The sequence below is a fragment of the Bombyx mori genome, chromosome 10 (genome assembly GCF_030269925.1).
Source record: "Bombyx mori chromosome 10, ASM3026992v2".
NCBI lineage: Eukaryota > Metazoa > Arthropoda > Insecta > Lepidoptera > Bombycidae > Bombyx > Bombyx mori.
This window is the reverse complement of record NC_085116.1, coordinates 12,124,778-12,146,998: the sequence shown is the minus strand read 5'-3', so window position 1 is coordinate 12,146,998 and position 22,221 is coordinate 12,124,778.

The window sequence follows — 22,221 nt, the reverse complement described above, 5'->3', positions numbered from 1 at the left end:
GAGCCCATAGACATCTACAATGTCAATGCGCCACCCACCTTGAGATATAAGTTCTAAGGTCTCAGTATAGTTACAACGGCTACCCCGCCCTTCAAACCGAAACGCATAACTGCTTCACGGCAGAAATAGGCGGGGTGGTGGTACTTACCCGTGCGGACTCACAAGAGGTCCTACCACCAGTAAACCAACAGTAAAAAACCAGTATGCTAACAAAACAAACATACGTTACGCATTTGCGTTACGTAAAATCAGCGGCACCGATAAAATATTGCGCAAGAGAATCGAATCGATAACGAAAACGTAAACTAAGTTAAGAAAACACGGTGTGTTTGTGAATAATGCAAACTGTATGTACGCTTTCGTGAAAACACGCCAAAGTGCTTACTCGTTTTGTTGAACTTGAACGAATAAGACGAGTGACGGGAATGTGCCTTGGACAATTCTGAGGCAGCCATTTGAATGTTAAATCATCGCATGCTAACATTAGCTTGACCTTTTTCACTACATGTAACGGAATATTTCATCAACTTCAAGACGTACGATTAATTGAAAAATTGCACACATATCGAGGACCGATAGCTGTACAATAATTTTAATCGACCTAATATCCTGACCACACTTACCAAGATAAAAAATGTTATTTGAATTTTTAGTTCGATTTGCCATTAAAGCGTGTTATGGTGTTTTAAATAACATTTTTACTGCAGACGGCGTTTAAAGTTAGTAAATAAAATGGTGAAAGTATCTTACATGGTAGTCTCTTTTCTTCACCGTGTCCACCCAATGCTGTGTGTAGGTCTCTCTTCGAATGCACACCATTCTCTTCGGTCTCTTGCCTTTCTCATCCAGTCTCTACCAACAGTTTTGACCATGTCATCGGTCCACCTCGTTGGCTGTCTGCTCACATTACGACGTCCACTACGAGGTCTCCACTCCAATACTTTTGTGCCCCACCGATTGTCAGTGCGCCAGCATATGTGGCCGGCCCACTTCCACTTTTTCCGAGCAATCACTTTGGCTATGTCAGTCAAACCGAAATCGGCAGAAGAACTGCTTCTGCCGATTTCGGTATTGCGCATTCTGTCTTGGAGAGAAACGCCTAACATAGCCCGTTCCATGGCTCTTTGCACATGGTTGTACTCGGGTATCAATCGTGGCTTTTCTAAGTTACCGTTTCTCTTCCACTCAAAATTAAATATTTCCGTAGTAGCAGTAGTGTGAAGTTCATCAACCCCCCAAGATTCTTATTTTGAAATCGTGGTAGGCTATGTTGTGAGCCGGTACTGATTGCGATGGCGGTCTTGTCTATAGCCATCGCGACGCAATCAGCTATCCCGGCTGGCAGAGTCACATTACAACTATGACTTCAGTCTTAAGATTCAAGTTAAGCGACGACTTCCATATTGTGCTGTTTATCAACTCTGGATAACCTGAGTATCAGATAGAAAATAAAGAAATCTGCTCCTTCAAGGCAAAGAAATGGAAGCAACTGTAAATAATTATAGTCACGTTTTACATTAATGTTTTTAGATCGTTCATGTTATTGAAAAAGTAGGTGATGAAGGATCTAATGATCAAATGGATCTTCCTAAGCTTTTTTAGGTGGTATTCACGATAATAACCACGTGCTCGTGTACAATAAATAGCTCTTATTTTTTCTTAGCTTTTTTTTCATTTAATTTCTGGGTAGTTTGGCTCGAATTCGCTTCCACCATCTCTTTCTATTCGTTGTTATTCACATGCGTGGGGCGGTCTTCCACGTGGTTCGTTCTTTAAATCAAAATTCCCATCACGAAGGCGTTTAAACTAAAATCGCACGGCGCGTTCATTAGCAGTCCCCTCTTCAAAACGCAACATTGAAATTGCGAGCTGTTTCTGCAGCGTTAGTTCCGCGTCGGAATTCATATTCAAAAATCACTCCAATTTTTGAAGTATCCATCTTTCTTGTCTAAGCTGAAGAAAAAGAAAACAATTGAAAGTTAATAATCAAATGTTGCATATTTTTTAAAAGAAGAACCTCATAGGTACCATTTGAAAAAAGTTTCACTCAAAAATCTCAACCCATGAAGGTTCTATGTCAATTCGAAGTACCTATTACAATAAAACGGCAGTCTCATACTTTAACATCTAATATTAAATGGACGTTCTTACGCTTCATCTCATTGTAATTGGCTGCCGAAACCATGAACACTACTATATATACGCATACGACAAACTCTCCTGCACCTTATGATAAAAATTTAATCCACACGTCGTTCATAGGGGGTAAAAAAAAAACATTCATACGTCACTTCTTCTCGTGCCGCAAATTTTAACTGTTGTCACAATTGACAAGTCAATCGGGTGAGCCGTAAGAACCTTTCAGATCCTTCAAGCATCGTAAATATAAATGTATTTAAAAAACAAGAAAATTAAAATTCCACGAAACGCAATGGAAAACAATTGAAGATGTGAGTGGATGAAGGGGATATAGCACAGTTTGTTAATTTTGAGAAAACGGGCAACAAACTTTTGTTAGTACTTCATCACATACGACCTGGACACGGCGGAGCATACGCTCGCTGTCTGCCCCGCTTGGGAGGTGCAGCGCCGTGTCCTGGTCGCAAAGATAGGACCGGACTTGTCGCTGCCTAGCGTCGTGGCGTCGATGCTTGGCGGTGACGAGTCCTGGAAGGCTATGCTCGACTTCTGCGAGTGCACCATCTCGCAGAAGGAGGCGGCGGGGCGAGTGAGGCAAAGCTCTCCTCACTACGCAGAAACCCGCCGCCGCCGAGCAGGGGGTCGGGACCGGGGTCTCGTCCGTAACCCGGCCCCCTAAGAGCTTCGGGCTCCACCCGCTTTGTGCGGGGAGGAGCTTAGGCGTGGGGCGGCGTGCTAGGTCGCGTTCCCCCGACCGCTCCGGGGGAAGGTGTAGCGCGGCGCTATCAATCGGGCTCTTGGCCCGTCGACCGAAGGAACCGGCGGTCATGTTGCTGGCGGCCGCCGGTCCGGCGTCTGGGGGACGGCGGGATGGATGTAATGTGCTCTGCGTAAACCCTGTCCCGCCGTCTCAATAACTCCGACTGGGTTCCCACCCGGTCCGGGGTAGGGCGCCGGCTGTGAGCGGCAGGAGTTTTTAGTGAGGTTCGACTCCCACATACCCCACCTGCCGTGCGGGTGGGGATCCGGCGATTTTCTCCTGTGGAAAAAAAAAAAAAAAAAAAAAAGTACTTCATCACATGCGATTTCTAACAATAGCCTTTAAACCCGGAGTTTTAAGGTCTAATATGGTTTATAGACACATAACACCTTCATTCAATGTAAAAACTCAATCATTTTTTTATTTATTGCCTTTGTAGGCAGACGAGCATACGGCCCACCTGATGGTGAGTGGTCACCGTCGCTCATGGACGTCAGCAATGCCAGGGGCAGAGCCAAGTCGCTGCCTACCATAAAGTAATCTCCGCAAGCCTCGTTTGAAGAAGGAAAACACCGTGGAGGGGAGTTCATTCCAAAGCCGGATGGTACGTGGCAAAAAAGATCTTTGGAAACGCACTATCGATGAACGCAGCGATTCCAGATAATATGGATGAACTCTGCTCCGATGGCGGGAGGTGCGATGATAAAAAGGATATGAGGGGATCATCTCGAATAATTCCTCAGAGCATTCCTCAAACATCTTAAAAATGGTACTTAACCCCCTCACCCACTCATGTCTTCAATTGATTTACGATCTTCGTATACAAATCCTCGTTTAGTATGTATAGGCAGAACGCTTGCCTCTGCGAATCGGTGATAAAGTGAAATGAGGTAAGCTTAATGAGAACAAATATCGTCGATCCGGAGCTCACAAATTAGATAGTCTATTAACAATACAGGACAGGCGGAATACCTTAGAGATACATTGACTACGAAATATGCGCCTAGTCTACCTCATCACGCTCTTGATTAGACTCTTAATCTCTGTCTGTATCGTATTATATAGGTATTATAAAGGTTATATACCTATTATTATTACTTAATATACTTATATATTTCAAATTATATATAAACGGTTTATATCTATTTATTGTATGTATATATTTTCTATAATAATATATAGTATACCCAAACATACCTGCCATGTTTTTATATTTTCCAGAACTTTCTGTAAATGAAACTGTTGTCTGGAAGAGATCGCTTTTAGCGATAAGGCTGCCTATTGTACAAACTTATCTGCTTTTTGACTGTTTTTGTATGTAAATTATGTTTTCGTGTGCAATAAAGTGTATTCACTCTCTCTCTCTCTCTCTAGCTCTCTCACTCTCTCTCGCTCGCTATCTCTCTCTCGCTCTTTCTCTCTCTCTACATTAAGAATAGGCCCGTGACGAAAATGTAAATACATAGTTTATAGCCATTTCAAATTATAAGCTTTAACGTTTCCTAAATTGGGCCCTTTCTTTTAGAATTTGTGTTTCATACAACATTGCTTGTTTTATTAAATTTAATTAATGCCGTAGTAGGTACGAGCACTGCTCCGTACCAATCCAGTGAAATTATTAATTATGGGCATAATTGATTTGCCCTTGTCTTCGTCTGAGTTCAGGCTTTGTAAATTATTTATTAAGCTGAACCTACGTTGATTATTTTATTTGCAGCTCTAGGAAGTCTTTCGCTTCAAGATTGGTATACTTTACTGGCGTGATCAATTTTCGTGTGCCCAATTTCTCTTGTTAATCACAAAAAGTTTTTATTATTAAAATTTCCAAACAGTTTCATGATGATTTTATAATGTTTGAATGGTAATGAAAAACTACATTTAAAAGGTGAATTAAAATCACAATATTAGGATACTACCAGTTTTTGAATATACTTATATTGTTTTTATGCATTTAAAAACAATTTACTATTTAATCTGTATTAAATTGATCACGAAAACTGTAGTGTATTCGAAAAATCATAAAATTGGAAATAATAAACTGATATATTTTTTTTATCATTCCTAAGCTGATAGCCTTAAGAAGCTATTTCAGCGTAACTTTAGCTAGTAGGTGAGTTCACGGGGCTCAAACCGGGGTGATGCTAACATTGACCCTAGCAAGAGCAGTGCTTCGCAGCATCTACCACCGCATCGGAAACGCGACCCATTGAGAAGATCCGGCGAGAAACTACGTGGGCTGTGTCTATGTGTTAATTCGCTCGCCGAGCCCTTCGGCGCGAGCGACGGGTTCGACGAGGACGGTGACCAGTACTTGTGGTACCTAAAACCACCGTTAATGGATCGGGAGGATCCGTAATGACGTGTTTTGGGCGACGACGACTGTTTACCATTCGGTCTACAGCATCGGGTATGTAGTTTCCAGCGGCCACGACAAGAGAGTTCTCATGTCGCGCCGCCTTCTCAAAGTGAAATGATAATAATAAATGCGACTTTAACCCAGAGATATAGTCTAAAAACAAATAAAAATCAAAATAAACCAAAATAATTAAAATTAAAATCAAAATAATTCATTCATTACCTCAATTTGTAGAGCATCTAATGAAAGTGTCTACAATCATCTATTGAAATGGGTGATGCTAGAGATAATTTATTTATTTAATAGATATTTCATCCTCATTAATAAGCCGCTCCTACTGGAATATTTTTATTAAATTTTTCGTTACTAATATTAATTTTCAAACATTCTCTGAAACATTGACAATATTGCGTTTGCCTCACAAACTTTTCTTACAATCTTACACAATTCGTTTTGTATGTGACGTCATAATTTCCTTCCAATTTATGTACGCTGATTCATATAAAAACTTAGAAGAAACGTACAAGCTTAACTTACCTAAACCTTCCACGTTCAGCGGCCAAGCAATATGTTCTATGACGACACGTTACAGGGACACCTCAAAAACTGTAAAATAAAATAACTCAAAAAAAATATCACTTACTGGCACCACCAGTACCTGTCGTAAGTCTGCACGGGTAAGTACCACCGCTTTGCCTATTTTTGCCGTGAAGCAGTAGGTAATGCGTTTCGGTTTGAATAGTGAGGCAATTTTTGTAACTATACTGAGACTTAGAACACATATCTCAATGTGGGGGGCGGCATTTACGTTGAAAATGTCTATGGGCACTAGTAACCACTTAACACCAGGTGGGCTGTAAGCTCATCCTCCCATCAATGCAATAAATAAAAGATATAAATAAAAGCTTTGATTTAAAAGTTAACTTTAAATATAACATTGAATACGATCGGGAATCGAAACCGGAGCCTATGATACAGAGAAATCAGTGTGCTTAGTGAGAGTTTTTTAACGTTCTCGATAGCGTAAACGTTGCCGCTAGGGGCACTGTTCCAACTGCATACAATTTTGAGTTACCTTTTACGCTATCGACAACGTTAAAAAACTCGCACTAAGTACAGAGTCACTGACGACTAAACTAAGGAAGTGATTGAAAATACCGTACATCTAATATTTCCTGTTACTCTTCTCGCGCTATTGACATCGAAGATTAGTATTATCGAAACCGATAATTTTGTCCGAGGTTTTCCATTCTTCATTGCAACCTTGGTCTGCACTATGTAAGGAAGTTTCGTAATCGTACATAATAATATGATTATGTACTTTATAATTTTGGACTAAATTTCGTTTTGCATTATCAAAACAAGGTATTGGCTAGAATTTATTAATTTTAATGTTCATTAGAATTTACGTGAGAGAGAAATTAAAATATTTATAAATTTTAAAATTTAATCCTATTTCAATAAGCGAAATAATCATTCAAAAACGGTTATTAGAAAGAAAAAAAAAAACAAAGTTCTTATAGGGGAACCGAATCCTTAATACGTTATTACTCGCGTCGCTGCCTTTCGAGGCCCTTCACTGTTTTTCTTTTATTTGCGTCTTAACTTTTTTATTTGGAATTGTTTAGGAAGTAGGAAATGCATTATCTTGGCCTTCAAATGCATTGATTTCGTTTCGACTCACCGATTTCAAGTAAACAGATAAACAAGTATCACGTAATCACTAACGGCTAGGACGCTTCAAGCTATTGAATTAGTTTTTACCTCAACTTATACTAAACCTAGCACGTATTTAATATTTTTATGAAGCCGGTTTCTTTCCTTCCTTCCGTCGATAATCCTCAATGTTATTATTATTATTTTTACTAATTACATAAATATATTTAATTAAAAAATCGGTTAAAATGAAGCCGGCTAATCAAATTAAAATACTTGAAACATCCAGCCGGTGCGTTCAAACAAACCCCTTTTTTTTAAATCATTAAAAATAAAATCGTCGCGGCTTGTAATTTAATGTGGTATTAAATAAAACCTTTATACGCCGTGTATATGTGTAATAAATACGACTGTTGTTTTCTACATTACGTACCAATGAATCTCAAAATCCTCTGGTAGTTTGTGTACTAGATAGTGATAAGCAACTTTTCATTGCAACGTGTTCCATTCCTTCTGTATTACAAACTTAACGTGGATGACCGGAACCCCAGGCAGTTTTTGCGTTAATTTTTCTAAAAATATTTAACAAACATTTTTGATTAAAGATACTAAGCTCTCCCCAACCCAAATTTTCACGTTTACAGCTTACATAATTATGTAGACAGAAAATAACAGTACAGATCAAATTTACAATGTCTCTATTGTGTGTTAGTGAAAAGAAAAAAAATACATTTCATTGTTTTTTGTTTTCAGGAACATCAATTGTTTTTTTTTTAAACAAACCCTTATCTTCCAGAAACCCGTTCCGTATGTAGCTTTTCCTACTTGTGTTTTCCTAAAACCGTATTCAAACAGAACGTATTCGCTTGGCTCTGAATAATATATAAAACGGTGTATCGCGTCGTACAAACGGTGTGTTTAATCTCATCGCTACGTACCCAAAAGGTCACTGAACAAAGGTACAGCTTACCGAGAAGATATTGAAACTCAATGCGGACAAATTCTCGTTATCGTTAATTACATTTTAGAATTATAAAATATTATTTATATATGTATACTAGCTGACCCGGCAGACTTCGCAGTGCCTTCATCGATAAATAAAAGACCCAAGCTTTTGTATTAAATAAGCTTACTTATAAAACAAACAAAAGGAATCCGAATCAAAACGAAACGAATCTTCGGCTCTGATGAAGTCCGAAACGTTCGTTTCCAACCAAGACTGCGTAGACCGAACTTTATGACCTGGCGCCGAGTCTTGCTGGAAGAACCATTCTTGATTATTGAACATGGTATTGTTAAGGGGCTTCACTACCTTCTCAAGAATGGTATCTTGATACACTTGTGCCGATGTTTTGATACCTTTTTCACAAAAGTATGGCTCAGTCACTCTTTCAAATCAAATCAAATCAAATCAAATCAAAAAAGTTTTATTCAACATAAATGAAAGTACATACTTGTTGAACGTCAAAAGAATTACCGCGAATTATTCATAGCTAATACCCCACCAAACCATCACTGAAGTCGGATAGTGCTCAGGTTGCACTCTGTCGACTAATTGGGAATCTTCCTTAAAACTTTGAGCATAAATACGGTGATTTTGTGTGTTAAAATGTTGCTCAATTGTAAAAAAATTCTCATCTGTAAACAAATTTTTTCTATGACCTCCCTTTGCGTACCGCTTCAGTAGTTGTTTCGATTTTACCACCCTATTCTCTTTTAAATTATCAGTTAAGAAATGACCAGTACGTCTCTTATAGGCTGCAAGTCCTAAGCCATCTTTTAAAATACGCGACATGGTTCTAGGTGCTATCTTCATCTCCCGAGATAAAATCTTTTGCTATCGGACAGGATTTCTTCGAATTCTTTCCCTTCCTGCTTTGACCACCTTTTTCGTACGAACACTACGTAGACGGCCAGCTCTTTTTCTGTCACAAACAGACAAGGTCTCATTGCACCTATTAATAGCCCGGTACACAAACATTTTACTAACATCAAGCGTATGGAGAGTTTTAAAAATTGCATTTGGCTCCATACCTACTTTGTTTAATGCAATCACAGCGATTCGGTTCTCTTTAATATCACCCCACTCTATTTTAATATCACAAAATATTGTACAATGTATTGGTGCCAAAATGAGAAAACTCAATGAGCAATCATATAAAAATGACAGATTCCAAATTTAAATTTAATCTTTTGTTAATTTTTAATTGTAACAGTATTTATGGCCAGACTAAGTAGATAAGGAATATTTAATAAATTTTAGTTTGTTTAGTTTATTTTCTTTAAAACTATCAGGAATTCATAGTGTTCAAGATCCTTCACAGCGTGGAACGAAACGCATGTGCTCATTTTCTTATATTATCTGTGCATTTTTTAACCAATGAAGGCTTTGAGGACTTTTTGGCGAGGAGTGAAGTTGTGTGATTGGTTTTATTTTGCCTAAATAGTGTTTCTTCAGGTTTAAATGTGTAATAACGGTGGTTTATTAACTGTTTAATATCTGTGAAAGTGCACAAATGTGGGAAAACGAAACAAAGCCGCTGGGCGTAACTTCTCGGGATCCTCCAAAAAGTCCACTGAAAAAATCTCAGTAAATGACCACCATTTTACAGAGATTACATTTCATCCCGTATCATCTAATCCCATTTCATTTAATTTCATCCCGTTGATTAATGTCTCAAATTAATCATCTCCATTTCATCTTATTTCATTTCACTCCATATTATCATTTTTTCATAAAAATAAGATTATATACATTATAATAAGACATAGGTCATAGTAAACAGGTCATAAAATCCCTTAAAAAAAATGAAGGCTTTGGCGCCTTTTTGATAAATTTTTCAAACATTTCATCTAATTTTTACTGTCGGCCTAAAAATATTAATCACTTCCACAGAACAGACTTTTTATTTGTCCCGAAGGTGGACAAATAATTTCTATTATCCGTGTTTACTCGCTACGATAGTTCTGTAATCTGTTAGTGTCAAAAATTTATGTCAGAATAAATAACGATTGTACACTGAAGTACTATATAGGTCTATGCGATTGTATCAATAAGAAGAAATAAATAAAAATATTTCCATTCCCACAAATGCAATGAAATGAAAATCAGAAGAATATAGTTTGAATTCCAACCAACAGTTGAACACTAACATTAATAAGGATATGAAAATCATAAACAACGAATACTAGTAGCAAGCAATAGGTCACGTGCGAATGCGATCTATCTTTGCTTAAAATCGGGTCATCGGTATTTCCCAAACTGCTTGTCTTATTTATTTGTGCTTAACTGAGCAAATGGGTGCTATTATCTTGAGGTTTGTTATTAGAGTTTGGGCGTCGAATTGCCTTACGTCCAGTATGGAACTACCCAAGTTCTTGACTAGCGTAAATGACAACGTAATATCGTTGCCCATATTCCGTCGAAATTTCAATGCGTAATGTCACGTTAAAGAATGTACAATACATTACATTAGCTATATTATTTAGTAATTATTTACCGGGCCGGCACATATTCTAAGGTACATTAAAATCGAAACCGCCAAATATTCACTGCGTATAACTACTAGCGGTAGGGTCTTGTGAAACCGCTCACGTCGGCACCATAACCCTGCCTATTTCTGCAGTGAAGCAATAATCCATTGCGTTTCGGTAATCTACGGATACGTAATCCTTAGAGGGTGGAACAACCAATATACTGAATAATTGAGACTTAGAAATTATGTCTCAATATGAAGCGGCTTTGACGTTGCGATTTCTATGCACTGTGGTAACCACTTCGTTTAGATGTGTTCCTGGTTCCTGATTCAGATAGGCCGTAAGATCATTCAACTGTCTATGCCATAAAACCAAAGAAAAGAATATACAATGGCGATTACTTCTGTGATAAAATTTACGAAGTAGAATAATCAGGAGGCTTGTAGAGGCTTTACTTGTAGGTCACTTGTTTCTGCACGAAAGCGGGCCTGTCGCTATGATAGTGACATGGGTCCGATTGAGATGACAGAAGTGGCTTTCAATTTATCACAATGCAAGATTACTTGAGGATTTAAATTTGTTTTAAATTTATTTGACGTAAAACAGGTAATGATTAGCAACTGTGGTTCGAGAAGTCATATAAATACTAACGATATAACATGAGAAGATGTGAAGATATTTTACCCGGAAAAACATACTAGATAGGGGCACGTTTGTAACATTATATCTATTTTACCCGCTTAATCTTTCTCTCTTATTATACAACTCATTTAATCACAGCTTGTCATAGAATTCAATTGAATTGAGGATAAGTATTACCCTTACCAGCACCTATAGGCAGTGATTCCGATAACTTTGGCCGATAACTAGCATAAAATACAATTTAAAAAAACTATTTTATATTATTCTTTACGAATTTTAGAGACCAAAACCAGACCAATGAGCAGTGCCTTTGTACTCAGTCGTAATTGAAAGCGACTGAAGTATGTCTCAGGTTTGACAATCGAACAATTCCCTTGACTGAATCACACGTTCACGATTCAACTACTACAGCACTTGAGTTAAACGAAAAAGTCCTTGCATCTTTTGTATTCTAGACGTTACTAGCGAGAGTAAATCAAGTTTTCAGGCTCAAATCAATTTCGAATTCAATCTTTGGATGTTTACGCACACGTTTTTATGAAAGTCATTGTTGTGGGCACGCGTGCCGACGCATCGACGTTTTCGACATGATTAATGTGTTTCATTATTCGAGGATTTACCGAACTAAAACTAAAAACGGGTTTTTTTGGGGCATGTTTATTTTTGGAACAAAAAAGGATGATACGGCACTACGCAACTAGCAACATATATTATTATATACCTTAAATATAGCTTACATATAACTTTAGAATAACTTATAAAATATGAAAAAATGGGTTAAGTTAGACAAAACCCGGATCTGGTTCAGGTCCAGCGGGGTATTCGGGACACCAGCGGCACCATCTGGGCAGCCTGACGGGCTGCCGTACCGAGAGGGCTGACGTTGCTAAGCTTTCGTTTCGCCTCGAAAGCTCCGTCGGTGGGGAGTCCTTGGGGTGAGCTGCGCTGTCTGGTTGAAGTGTTGACCGCGGTAACCTCCGTACCTCACCCTGGTTCTGACCTCAGGGGGGATCGGATGCTTAGGCGAGAGTGCAGGGGAGTCGTTTAGTGGATATTGGCATAAATACGTCCCTAGAGACCGAGGTCCGCTCCTAACATCTGTGGACCATCCATTCCAACATACACAGCGCGCCCCCTAGGCTTGGGGACCTCGTAGTTCGCATAAAATGCAAAACTTGGGTAATGGAAAAATATGGAAAATGTTATTTGCTGTCGGTACTTTTTTATTGGTTTAAGATATATTTTTTTATAAGAAAAATGAAATATAAATATTTAATAAATTCCAATTAATTCCCAAAATAAAGGCAAAAGGGGTGGTAAGATGAAAAATATTTATTTTTCAGATAAGTCTAAATATTCAGTTCGTGGGGTCGTCACGTCCCCTTACGGGGGCGCGGAACGGGCCTCGAGGAAACCACTCTGCCCGGGCTTGAGACTCCTTGCCTAACGAGGCTGGGGTGGTGAAATTGCTGGTATGGTTCTATATGTGCAGGTTTGAAACTCAAGTGACATGCTGTGATGGAGGTGAGGACGGATACTTCTTCCTCTTCTTTCTTAAAAAATTCAGTTAAACAAACAACTTCATTTATATCAAATGAAAATCTAAATCCATCTTACTAAAGTTTGTTCGAGAAAAACGGATAAAGTTTAGAGAAATGGTCGACAGATGGCGGTTTAATTTCCCGAATCGCGCTGAGGTAATATTAGGCGATACCATATTTACTTTACGACTTTGTTATTTGATACGCACAATGTTCGGAGGCATTGGCAAAAGTTAGGAAATAGAAAATTAAAGACGAAAAATTTTCAGTTTAACGTTTGTAATTAATTACGCTATTTATAATATTAAAGTAGTAGCATGTTGTCGGACTTTAAAAAATCATAACTGGCTTTATTTATTACAACACTAGCTATTGAAAAAAAAAACAGATATCCTTTTGTGAAATTCAAATTTACAGTAGGACATTTCTTCCACCAGTTATTGTAAAGCTAAATAATTAATTTGCATTTTAATTATATTATTTTATTATAAATTTTGATGTAGCCTTTGACGTATAGGCACATATAGACGTATATGTAGACGAGCATGATAACTCCTTGGGGAGTGCTCTGAGGAATTGTTTGAGATGATAGGTACCATCATCTTTTTTTTACCATCGCACCGCCCGCCACCAGAGTAGAGTTCATCCATACTACCTGAAGCCACTGCGGTCATCCACAGTGCGTTTCCAGATATCGATTTTGCCACGTAACATTCTGCTATGGAATGAGCTCCCCTCTACGGTGTTTCCCGAGCGCTATGACATATCCTTCTTCAAACGAGACTTGTTGAGAGTATTAAGCGGTAAGCAGCGGCCTGACTCTGCCCCTGGCATTGCTGAAGTCCATGGACGACGGTAACCATTCACCATCAGGTAGGTCTACAGCTGAATCAACTGTAGAATCCCAATTATTTTAATTCGATTAACGCATTAAATCGCTGAAAGAATTGCAACATTTTTAAACAGCTCACAAAAGCTGTAGGAACGGACCAGCCGCAGGGGGCAAGCCCTTTAATCTGTAACGTTCTCACGAACAATATAATTATCTAAAGGTTCTGTAATGCGGCGATTTCCACGCGTCACGGTGGAGCAATTTATCACTACGAAAAACCTAGCACCCGTTATTCCAGTAACCTAACAACAGTAAAATCGATATTTTAGCCCCTAATGTAATAACTGAGTAATTTTAGTAATATGAAGTCGTAATCTATATATTAATACGTGAAGCAAAAACTTTGTGCCCCTTTTTACGAAAATTGCGCGGACGGAGGAGTATGAAATTTCTCACACTTAAAGAGAATATAGAGAAGGAGTACACAATGCTAATATTTTTTTAAAAGCAATGCACAAAAGATAATTTAAATCAATAAAGAAAACATTACACACACTACCATGTATTTGACACCACATACATAAAAATATACTCTCTGTTTACTGTCAATTGGGAAACTTTTGTTATTGTTTAAAGTCTGTGGTCGAATTGAAAATAGATTAATATTGTTTGTCTTTAATATTATTGATCTATAGTGCAGTTTTGGTGAATACTGTGATTATATTATCGAAATATAATAGTGTTTGACAATAGAACCATAATAATATTTATACTTATAATTACAATTAATTATAGTCGAATCTCGACTACTGCGGAGCCACTAGTGTTACTTAATTTAGCTAAATCATGTTTTAAGGGAAGGAAAACAATATTAAGTTTAAGCATATTTCAATTTATAAAATAGCTATTTATTAGATCTAAAAGCATAGTGAATTTATTTTCATGTTGCGTAAAACCTCAAAAAAAATGTTCATGATGACATTTTTTAATTGCTATCGTAAGCCGATACCATTGTGACTCAACTGAAGATCAGTGATTATCTGATCAAGAAACATTTATCAATTTCTGATATTCTGATTCTATATTCTCGCCGATTGATACCACCGTCATACCTATCTATACTCACAGCAAAGTAATGTTTAAAAGTATTTTATTTTTAAAAGTAGCTAGTTTTTCATGTCGTTTGAGGGTGCACTAAGTGTTCATTTCAGTACTTGAGTACTAAATGACATTTGGGTTTTTTTATTTATTTATTGTACAGATGTGTTGACGAGCTCACAAGCTACCTGGTGTTAAGTGGTTACTGGTGCCCATAGACATCTACAAAGTAAATGCCGCCACCTACCTTGACATATGAGTTCTAAGGTCTCAGTATAGTTATAACGGCTGCCCCACCCTTCAAACCGAAACGCATTACTGCTTCACGGCAAAAATAGGTAAGGCGGTGGTACCTACTCGTGCGGACTCACAAGAGGTCCTACCACCAGTATATGAGTTTTAAGGTCTCAGTATAGTACAACAGCTACCACACACCTCCCAACCGAAACGCATTACTGCTTCACATATACATTACTTTATGCAAACTTGCGCCCGGCTTGCTTAGATTGCTTTACATTGCGTATTCAAATTTTCAACGTATCCTTTAGGTTTTATCTTCTTATCTTATTGGGAACTGGCCATAAGTAAAGTGAACACTTCAATCCTTTTATCAAAACCGACTTTAAAGCTGTTCGTATTCATTTTGCTACTATGATTCATACTTGTACTAGCTACTCGTCCGATTATCTTTATTCTTGATACGTAGTCAATTTATTACGTAAATAAATGTAGATTAATCGTTGTGGCCTAAAGAAAAGTCGTCCGGTGTACGTGTTATTCCCTCGTAGTTTAAACAACGATAATAGAAAATGTATTGTGTAATATTACATATACATTTATGTAGCGTGTCTAACAACGGAACATATGCAACAAATGTGAAAGGGATAGCTAAAGTGCGAGAGAGAGAAAACGATAAAAAAGGGAGTAAAGAATTAAAGATAAAAGCAAGATGGCGAGAACGATTGAATAAGCAAGCAATAAGATGGCGGAACGAGCTCACAGCCCACCTGGTGTTAAGTGGTTACTGGAGCCCATAGACATCTACAACGTAAATATACCACCGACCTTGAGATATAAGTTCTAAGGTCTCAAGTATAGTTACAACGGCTGCAAAACCGAAACGCATTACTGCTTCACGGCAGAAACAGGCAGGGTGGTGGTACCTACCCGCGCGGACTCACAAGAGGTCCTACCTCCAGTTTAAATTAAGCAATAAAAGCAATAAAAATAATTAAACGATGCAATGAAGTTTTAGCTTTGAAACATATTCCAACGATTATTTTAGTAAGTAAAAGCGCTGCTCCCTGAATTACAACAACAAAAGCGCTCGTTAAATTTTGCCGCATTCAGAATGTTAGTGAAATACTCTTTTATTTCAAATGTGCATATATGGAAATTCCTGTGCTCTGAACAAGTAAAATAACGAACTAGATTTTAAATGCACATCTGTCGTTCTTCATTTGTAAAAGTATTCAAAATGAAAGGCTATTAAATATTAGAATAACATATCAAACGTACTAATGTAGGTTTTTTTTCCTACCTAAGCCTTGAGAGCCTATTTCAGCGTAACCTTAACTAGTAGGTGAGCTCACGGGGCTCAAACCGGAGTGATGCTAACCTAGTAAGAGCAATACTTCGCAGAATCTACCACCGGATCGGAAACGCGACCCACTGAGAAGATCCGGCGAGACACACAGTGGGCTGGGTTAATTCGCTTGTCGAGCCCTTCGTCGCAAACGACGGGTTCGACGAGGACGGTGATCAGTGCTTGTGGTAATGTAGGACAAGCACCGGTCACCTTCCTCGTCCTCGTCCTCGTCGACAGAAGAACTCGTTTTATGTTTAATCTAAAAAATCAGGTCCTTTGGTGGCTATGTAAATTCACAATAGTAAATCACCATTTATTATATGTGTTTTGCACTGTATGTTCCATGGGGAGTATTCTAAAGAGGTATTCGAAATAATCATCTTCATCTCTTTTTATCGCACTTGTCGTCAGCAGAGTAGGTTTCGTACCACTATTTGGAACCAGTGCGATTATCCACAATGTGTTCCCACAGATCATACTTTCCACGCACCATCCGACTTTAGAATGAACTCCCCTCCGCAGTTTTTCCCGAGAATTATGGCATGACCTTCTGAGAGAGAGAAGAGCTAAAGCCAATTGCTGGGTTGCGCCCCTGGTATTGCTGATGTTCTTGAGTGACGTTGACGACTTACCAACAGCCCACTGGGTGACCCGTTTAACTCATCTGCCTGTATTGGCAATAAATACATGTCTCCTATATTAGGCATCGAAGGATGCATACAAATGAGACATTGCTCAGAAATAACAAACCAAAATATACCGATCAATACCTATGACGTCAGGACTTCAATCTCGGAATCATGATAACATCCTATGTAAAAGTAAATTGAAGTAAATCTAATTTACTAGTATTATAGAATTTGAACAATCGGATTACATCCTGTCTTACATTAGAGATAGGGAGACTTAGAGATATCCAACGAACAATTTTTTCACGCTTAAAGTTGAAACCAAATATTTTACATGGGTATGTACATAATAGAGTACACTAGAATATTAACATCATGATGTAAAAATTGTTATTTTGAACTAAACATTCTTAAGCATCCTAAGTTTATCTGTGTTACGTGCGTTGAGAGACAAACTTATCTCTTATCAAAAAGTGATAAAATAAGATAAAACAGATATAATTTTAGAAGTATCAATGAGGTATCGAAATAAACTTTTTAGAGAAAATAATCTTTCAAATAAAATGGATCCTCGCTATCGCTATGTATTGTATTGCAGGAGGCATTTGCAATGACATTCTCAAGATCTATGTGTGTACGCAAACAAGTTCCAAACGGTAACACTCGAGCCACTTGTCTACGAAGCAATTGACCAGTTAGGTGAAAAGTCGTACCTTTATCGTTTCCCCCAAAATATACCCATTTATAAGAGTCCACAGATTGGTAACTGGTTTAAGGGCATTGCTCTGAATCTATTTCCTTGCTTTGAGGCCTTGTCTTATGTAGTCTACTCTAGGTCTGTCGGGAAATACAAAGGTTATGAAAATAGGGAGTATCATCAAGGTCCAAAAGCCACCAAATGTCGGTTAGAGTAACAAAAAAAAGTCCTATCTGCATCTATCCATAACTAGGCAGCGAATAGGCGTGGAGTTTCCTTGTCACTTCTAGGAGTCGAATATCGCCAGAAACAGCTCATCAGGTCTATTATCCAGAGATCATCCGTAGGGTCAGCAAACCTCATTGACCAATTGCTAGACTGACTGTCAAAAATACCCAATCTGTATCATCTACATCACTAAGACTGGGATGAGCCTCAAAGCGCGATAATTCGAAAGATGGGCAATAAATACTCATTTTTTCTAGGCTATTCCAAAATCGTCAAAAACAGTAGTGAATTTTAAATCAGAGCCACTTAGAAACGACCAATGTGCTAATATAAATAGAAAATAATCACTAAATTAGTTATCCTTTTAAGTTGGATTACACTACAATTTACAAATTTCGCTTTACAGAAAAATACAACTTTGCAGAGAGACTTATGAAACACATCCGGTGAATGAATTTAACCAAGCCGAAACTTTGGAAATAAACTCAATTCAACTCTTCCTAGAGACGAATTTACTTGAGTCAATATTTTCAAATTAGTGACCAAATTTTTTTTTACTTTTCGGGTACCTGAAACTTGGCCAGACGATCCATTATTACGATAACTTGGGTTGTCCGGTTACGAAAAGTGAAGATATACTTTAGCTTCGGTTAAGTACCTCGAGTTACTTTTTTATAACTGAGGGATTACTGCTGGCCCGGAGGCCTTTTCAGTTTTACCAGGACAGGCGAGCGAGCAAAGACTAAGCCAGGAGGGGTAGAATTTGAACAGTTGCCCTAACGCCTCCAAAGGAGACCCAAAAACTCAAGAGCAGCTGCTTCGCGAATGAATCTATACTACCGGATCGTAATTCCGCTAAGAAGATCCGACGAGAAACTCAGCGGGCTCTTGCATGGATTAAGTTGCACAACAATTTTTTTGGCGAGTCGACGAGTACGGTTACCGGGTTCCCTAAGTTTTCTCCTAGTATTATAGCTTAAGGCGTCTAATGCCACAGTTATTGGAACTGATGGATCCGTAAGGACGTGTTAGGGCTAAAACGACGAGTAAATATGCTCCTGCGTGAGCCAGATTCGGCGAGTAGTCAGCGACGATAACGATAAAGCGATCATCAAAGCATTATCAAAGTACTGTTCCGACGCTGACTTAATGTTTTTCGGATCGATTCGAGGCCCAGGTCGTCGTGCAGGTCGACGTTCATTACAAACCATGGAGCTTAGACGGCTGACCTGCAAAAAGGGGATTGTAGGGATTGAGGGGTGTCTATGTGTGTGCATGCCGCGTAACGGAACACCACATTCACATTAAGTCATGACGGGACCTTGATTTACTGTTATTTCCCATAGAGCTTATTTTCTAAACTACATTAATTAGCATTACTTGCTAATTTCATTCCTGGCGATGTCATGTTCAAAGCCATCATAGACCTTCTTACTACATTCTGTCTATTTCTGCTGCACTCGGTTCGATATTCGACCTCTTGTATAGGAGTGGATGGCGACAATAATACGCATGTAAAATCAGTCCACCACTGAGTCGCGCTCTTACTAGGTCGTCTCTACACCATAATTTGCAAGCGAAGTAAATTCTCCCTTCGTAACAAGGTGTAACTCTATGAATCTTGGATACGTTCCGTCATGAGCTATGTGAGTGAAGTAATCGCTCACGACATAAACTCTCTCCAGGTCATCCCGTTTCTGCGGGATAGCCCTCGGGGCATCGTGGGGTGTGACGAATGTAGATCTTCACGACGATACGTAAGTATCTGCAGACAGCGTCAGAATGCTCATTCGAAAAAGCGGCGAGACGCGATAACCCTCTCATCGTGGCGACCTGTGAGCTCACCTGCTCCTCGGCGCGTAATTGGAATAGCTGCTTAGACTACCATTGATTATGTAAAGAAAAAAAACAGTAACATAGCAGTGTTTGCAAGCAGCGGTTACTTAATAGGAACCGAGCAGGTGAGCGACCTTCTAAGGTAAAAAGAAATCTCCAATGCTTTGTATTGTTTACATTATGTTTCTGTTTAACGTGATAAATGAACAAACTTCTTAAGCTTCATCTTTTGCATGTGTTATATAATAATCTTTTAATCATTAAATATTTAAAATATTACGTCCAATTTTTTAATTCTACTGGTGATAGGACGTCTTGTAAGTCCGCACGGGTAGATACCATCCATCATCCTGTCTATTTCTGCCGTGAAGCAGTAATGCGTTTCGGTTTGAAGGGCGGGGCAACCGTTGTACTGTTAAAAGTGAGATATTACAACTCAGGTGGGTGGCGGCATTTACGTTATAGGTATCGATGGGCTCTGGTAACCACTTAAGATCAGGTGGGTCGTGAGATCGTCCAACGTTTTGTTCTTAAATGCAAGAAGAGGGATTCGTCGTGGCCCTAATGATAAGGCACCCGGTTTACTCGTATCAGGCGATGCGACTGTACCAATGTTCAAATCTCGCAGGTTTACCCAAATAAAAATAAAAAAGAACACAAATAAAATAATACTTCGTTTTCTCATCCAATATTGTTTTTTCATAGTCAAAAACGTTCGTGAAAACAGGTTAAGGGCGGCTATTTAGAAGTTTATGCCACAGGATCAAAGCTAGGCATGAATAAAATTGATCACGAGTACAGCAAACTAACCACAGACGCATGAAGTCTGTAAATTTCTTATCATCATTGTATTTCTATTTGGTTTGTCTACTATTGACTACCGCGTAAACCGCGCACTGAAAAACGTGTGCAGTGTAATTATCACCTCGTAGTCGCGTTGCGGAAATCGTGATTTTTTATTTGACGATTTTTTTATTATTATTTCACATCAATATTACTGTCCAAAGCCGTTCGGAAGGGGAACGTTTTCAAAAAGGAAGCCACTAAAAGGGCATGTGTCGACGCGTTAACTAAAGTCTGACGTCACGAAAAGTCCGAAATAATCGAAGTCTTTATCCAATTTAAAAAATCGGTGAGACTACGTAACAAATTTTATCTTAAACTAGTGAAATCCGGCCAAGATTCGTTCTACCTATTACAATTTTAAATGGAATAGACATAATATATTTATTTAAACATTTGCACGCCACCCGTCGTACTTTGTTGGTATCACCAAAACTTCCTGAAGTGGCAAGAACAACTGTACTAAGTTCAAGTGTTAGATCTATAGGGTCGAACGAACAACAAACAACAAACAACAAACAACAAAAAATTATAATTCAGATTAAATGTTTCGAATTTGCTTACAGAGTTCTAAAACCGCTTAAAAAGCACACGTATGACGTATCTATGTACGCAGATTGAGACGGAACAAGAGGGTGAGAGCATCAGAGCATATTTTTATGAATTTAAAACGACGGTCGGGGGAAAAGTTTCTTCGTATTTTTTTAAGAAAATTCACAACATTTTTTAAAATAGTTTATTTACATTTAACTAAAGTATGTAGGTACCATTTTGTTCGATAACTTTTTGCCATCTTGTAGGAAGGGACATGATCCCATTGTTATTGAAACTTTGAGGCCTCTGTTCAAAATACAACGACAATTGGTTTGCGAAATAGATAAGTCTTTTCGCATAATGCGAAAAGACTTTTTCTCCAACCTATTAGTACATACGCTTACAGCCTATAAAGCGCGGAGAGACATATGCATTGAGAGTTAGTTATGTGTGAGTGTGGATGAAATAGTGGTATTGCCACACTAGCTGTAGGAGAAGGTAACTTGCACAATAGGATGATGGTGGAAGTTTTTTTCTGAATTCACTCAGTGGCAAACAAGCGCCAAATGACGCTAAAAAGTTTCAGCGCATATAAAAATTACATAAATATTTGAATAATGTTTATTGCGCTGCAAGCAATGTACATAGCACTTAAAAATCAGCTGACTTGTATCTTTTCGGACGCAGATGGCCACCAGCTGTTTTTAAATTAAATTTTGAGTGTATAAATTGCACACGCTCGCGCTTCCAAGTTCACGGTACAGCTGGTGGTTAGCGGAGCATATGGACATCACAAGTTAAACGCCGTCGCCCAGTTTTAGACATTATGTGGAACCCGCATTTGTATCGTATAACCCTACCCTACCCTACTCCTACCCTACCCCTACCCTATAACCCGAAACACATGTTTGTTTCGCGGCAGGATGGTGGTCACCCGCCCATGCGTAGTCACAATACACCTTAAAATAGGCAATTTTTTTTATTGTTTAGATGGGTGGACGAGCTCAAAGCCCACCTGGTGTTAAGTGGTTGCTGGAGCCCATAGACATCTACAACGTAAATGCGCCACCCACCTTGAGATCTAAGTTCTAAGGTTTTAAGTATAGTTACAACGGCTGCCCCAACCTTCAAACCGAAACGCATTACTGCTTCACGGCAAAAATAGGCAGGGTGGTGGTACCTACTAGCGCGGGCTCACAAGAGGTCCTACCACCAGTAATAAATGTCAAATAATGATCGCAGTATTCTGGTATGGCACTCGGAGAACGCTCCGGCTTAATTTCGAAAATGAGCATAGTTTTACGTTTAGATACAAGTAAGTTTGTAATTATCATTACAGTTTCACCCTCGGGAACAAACTCAGCT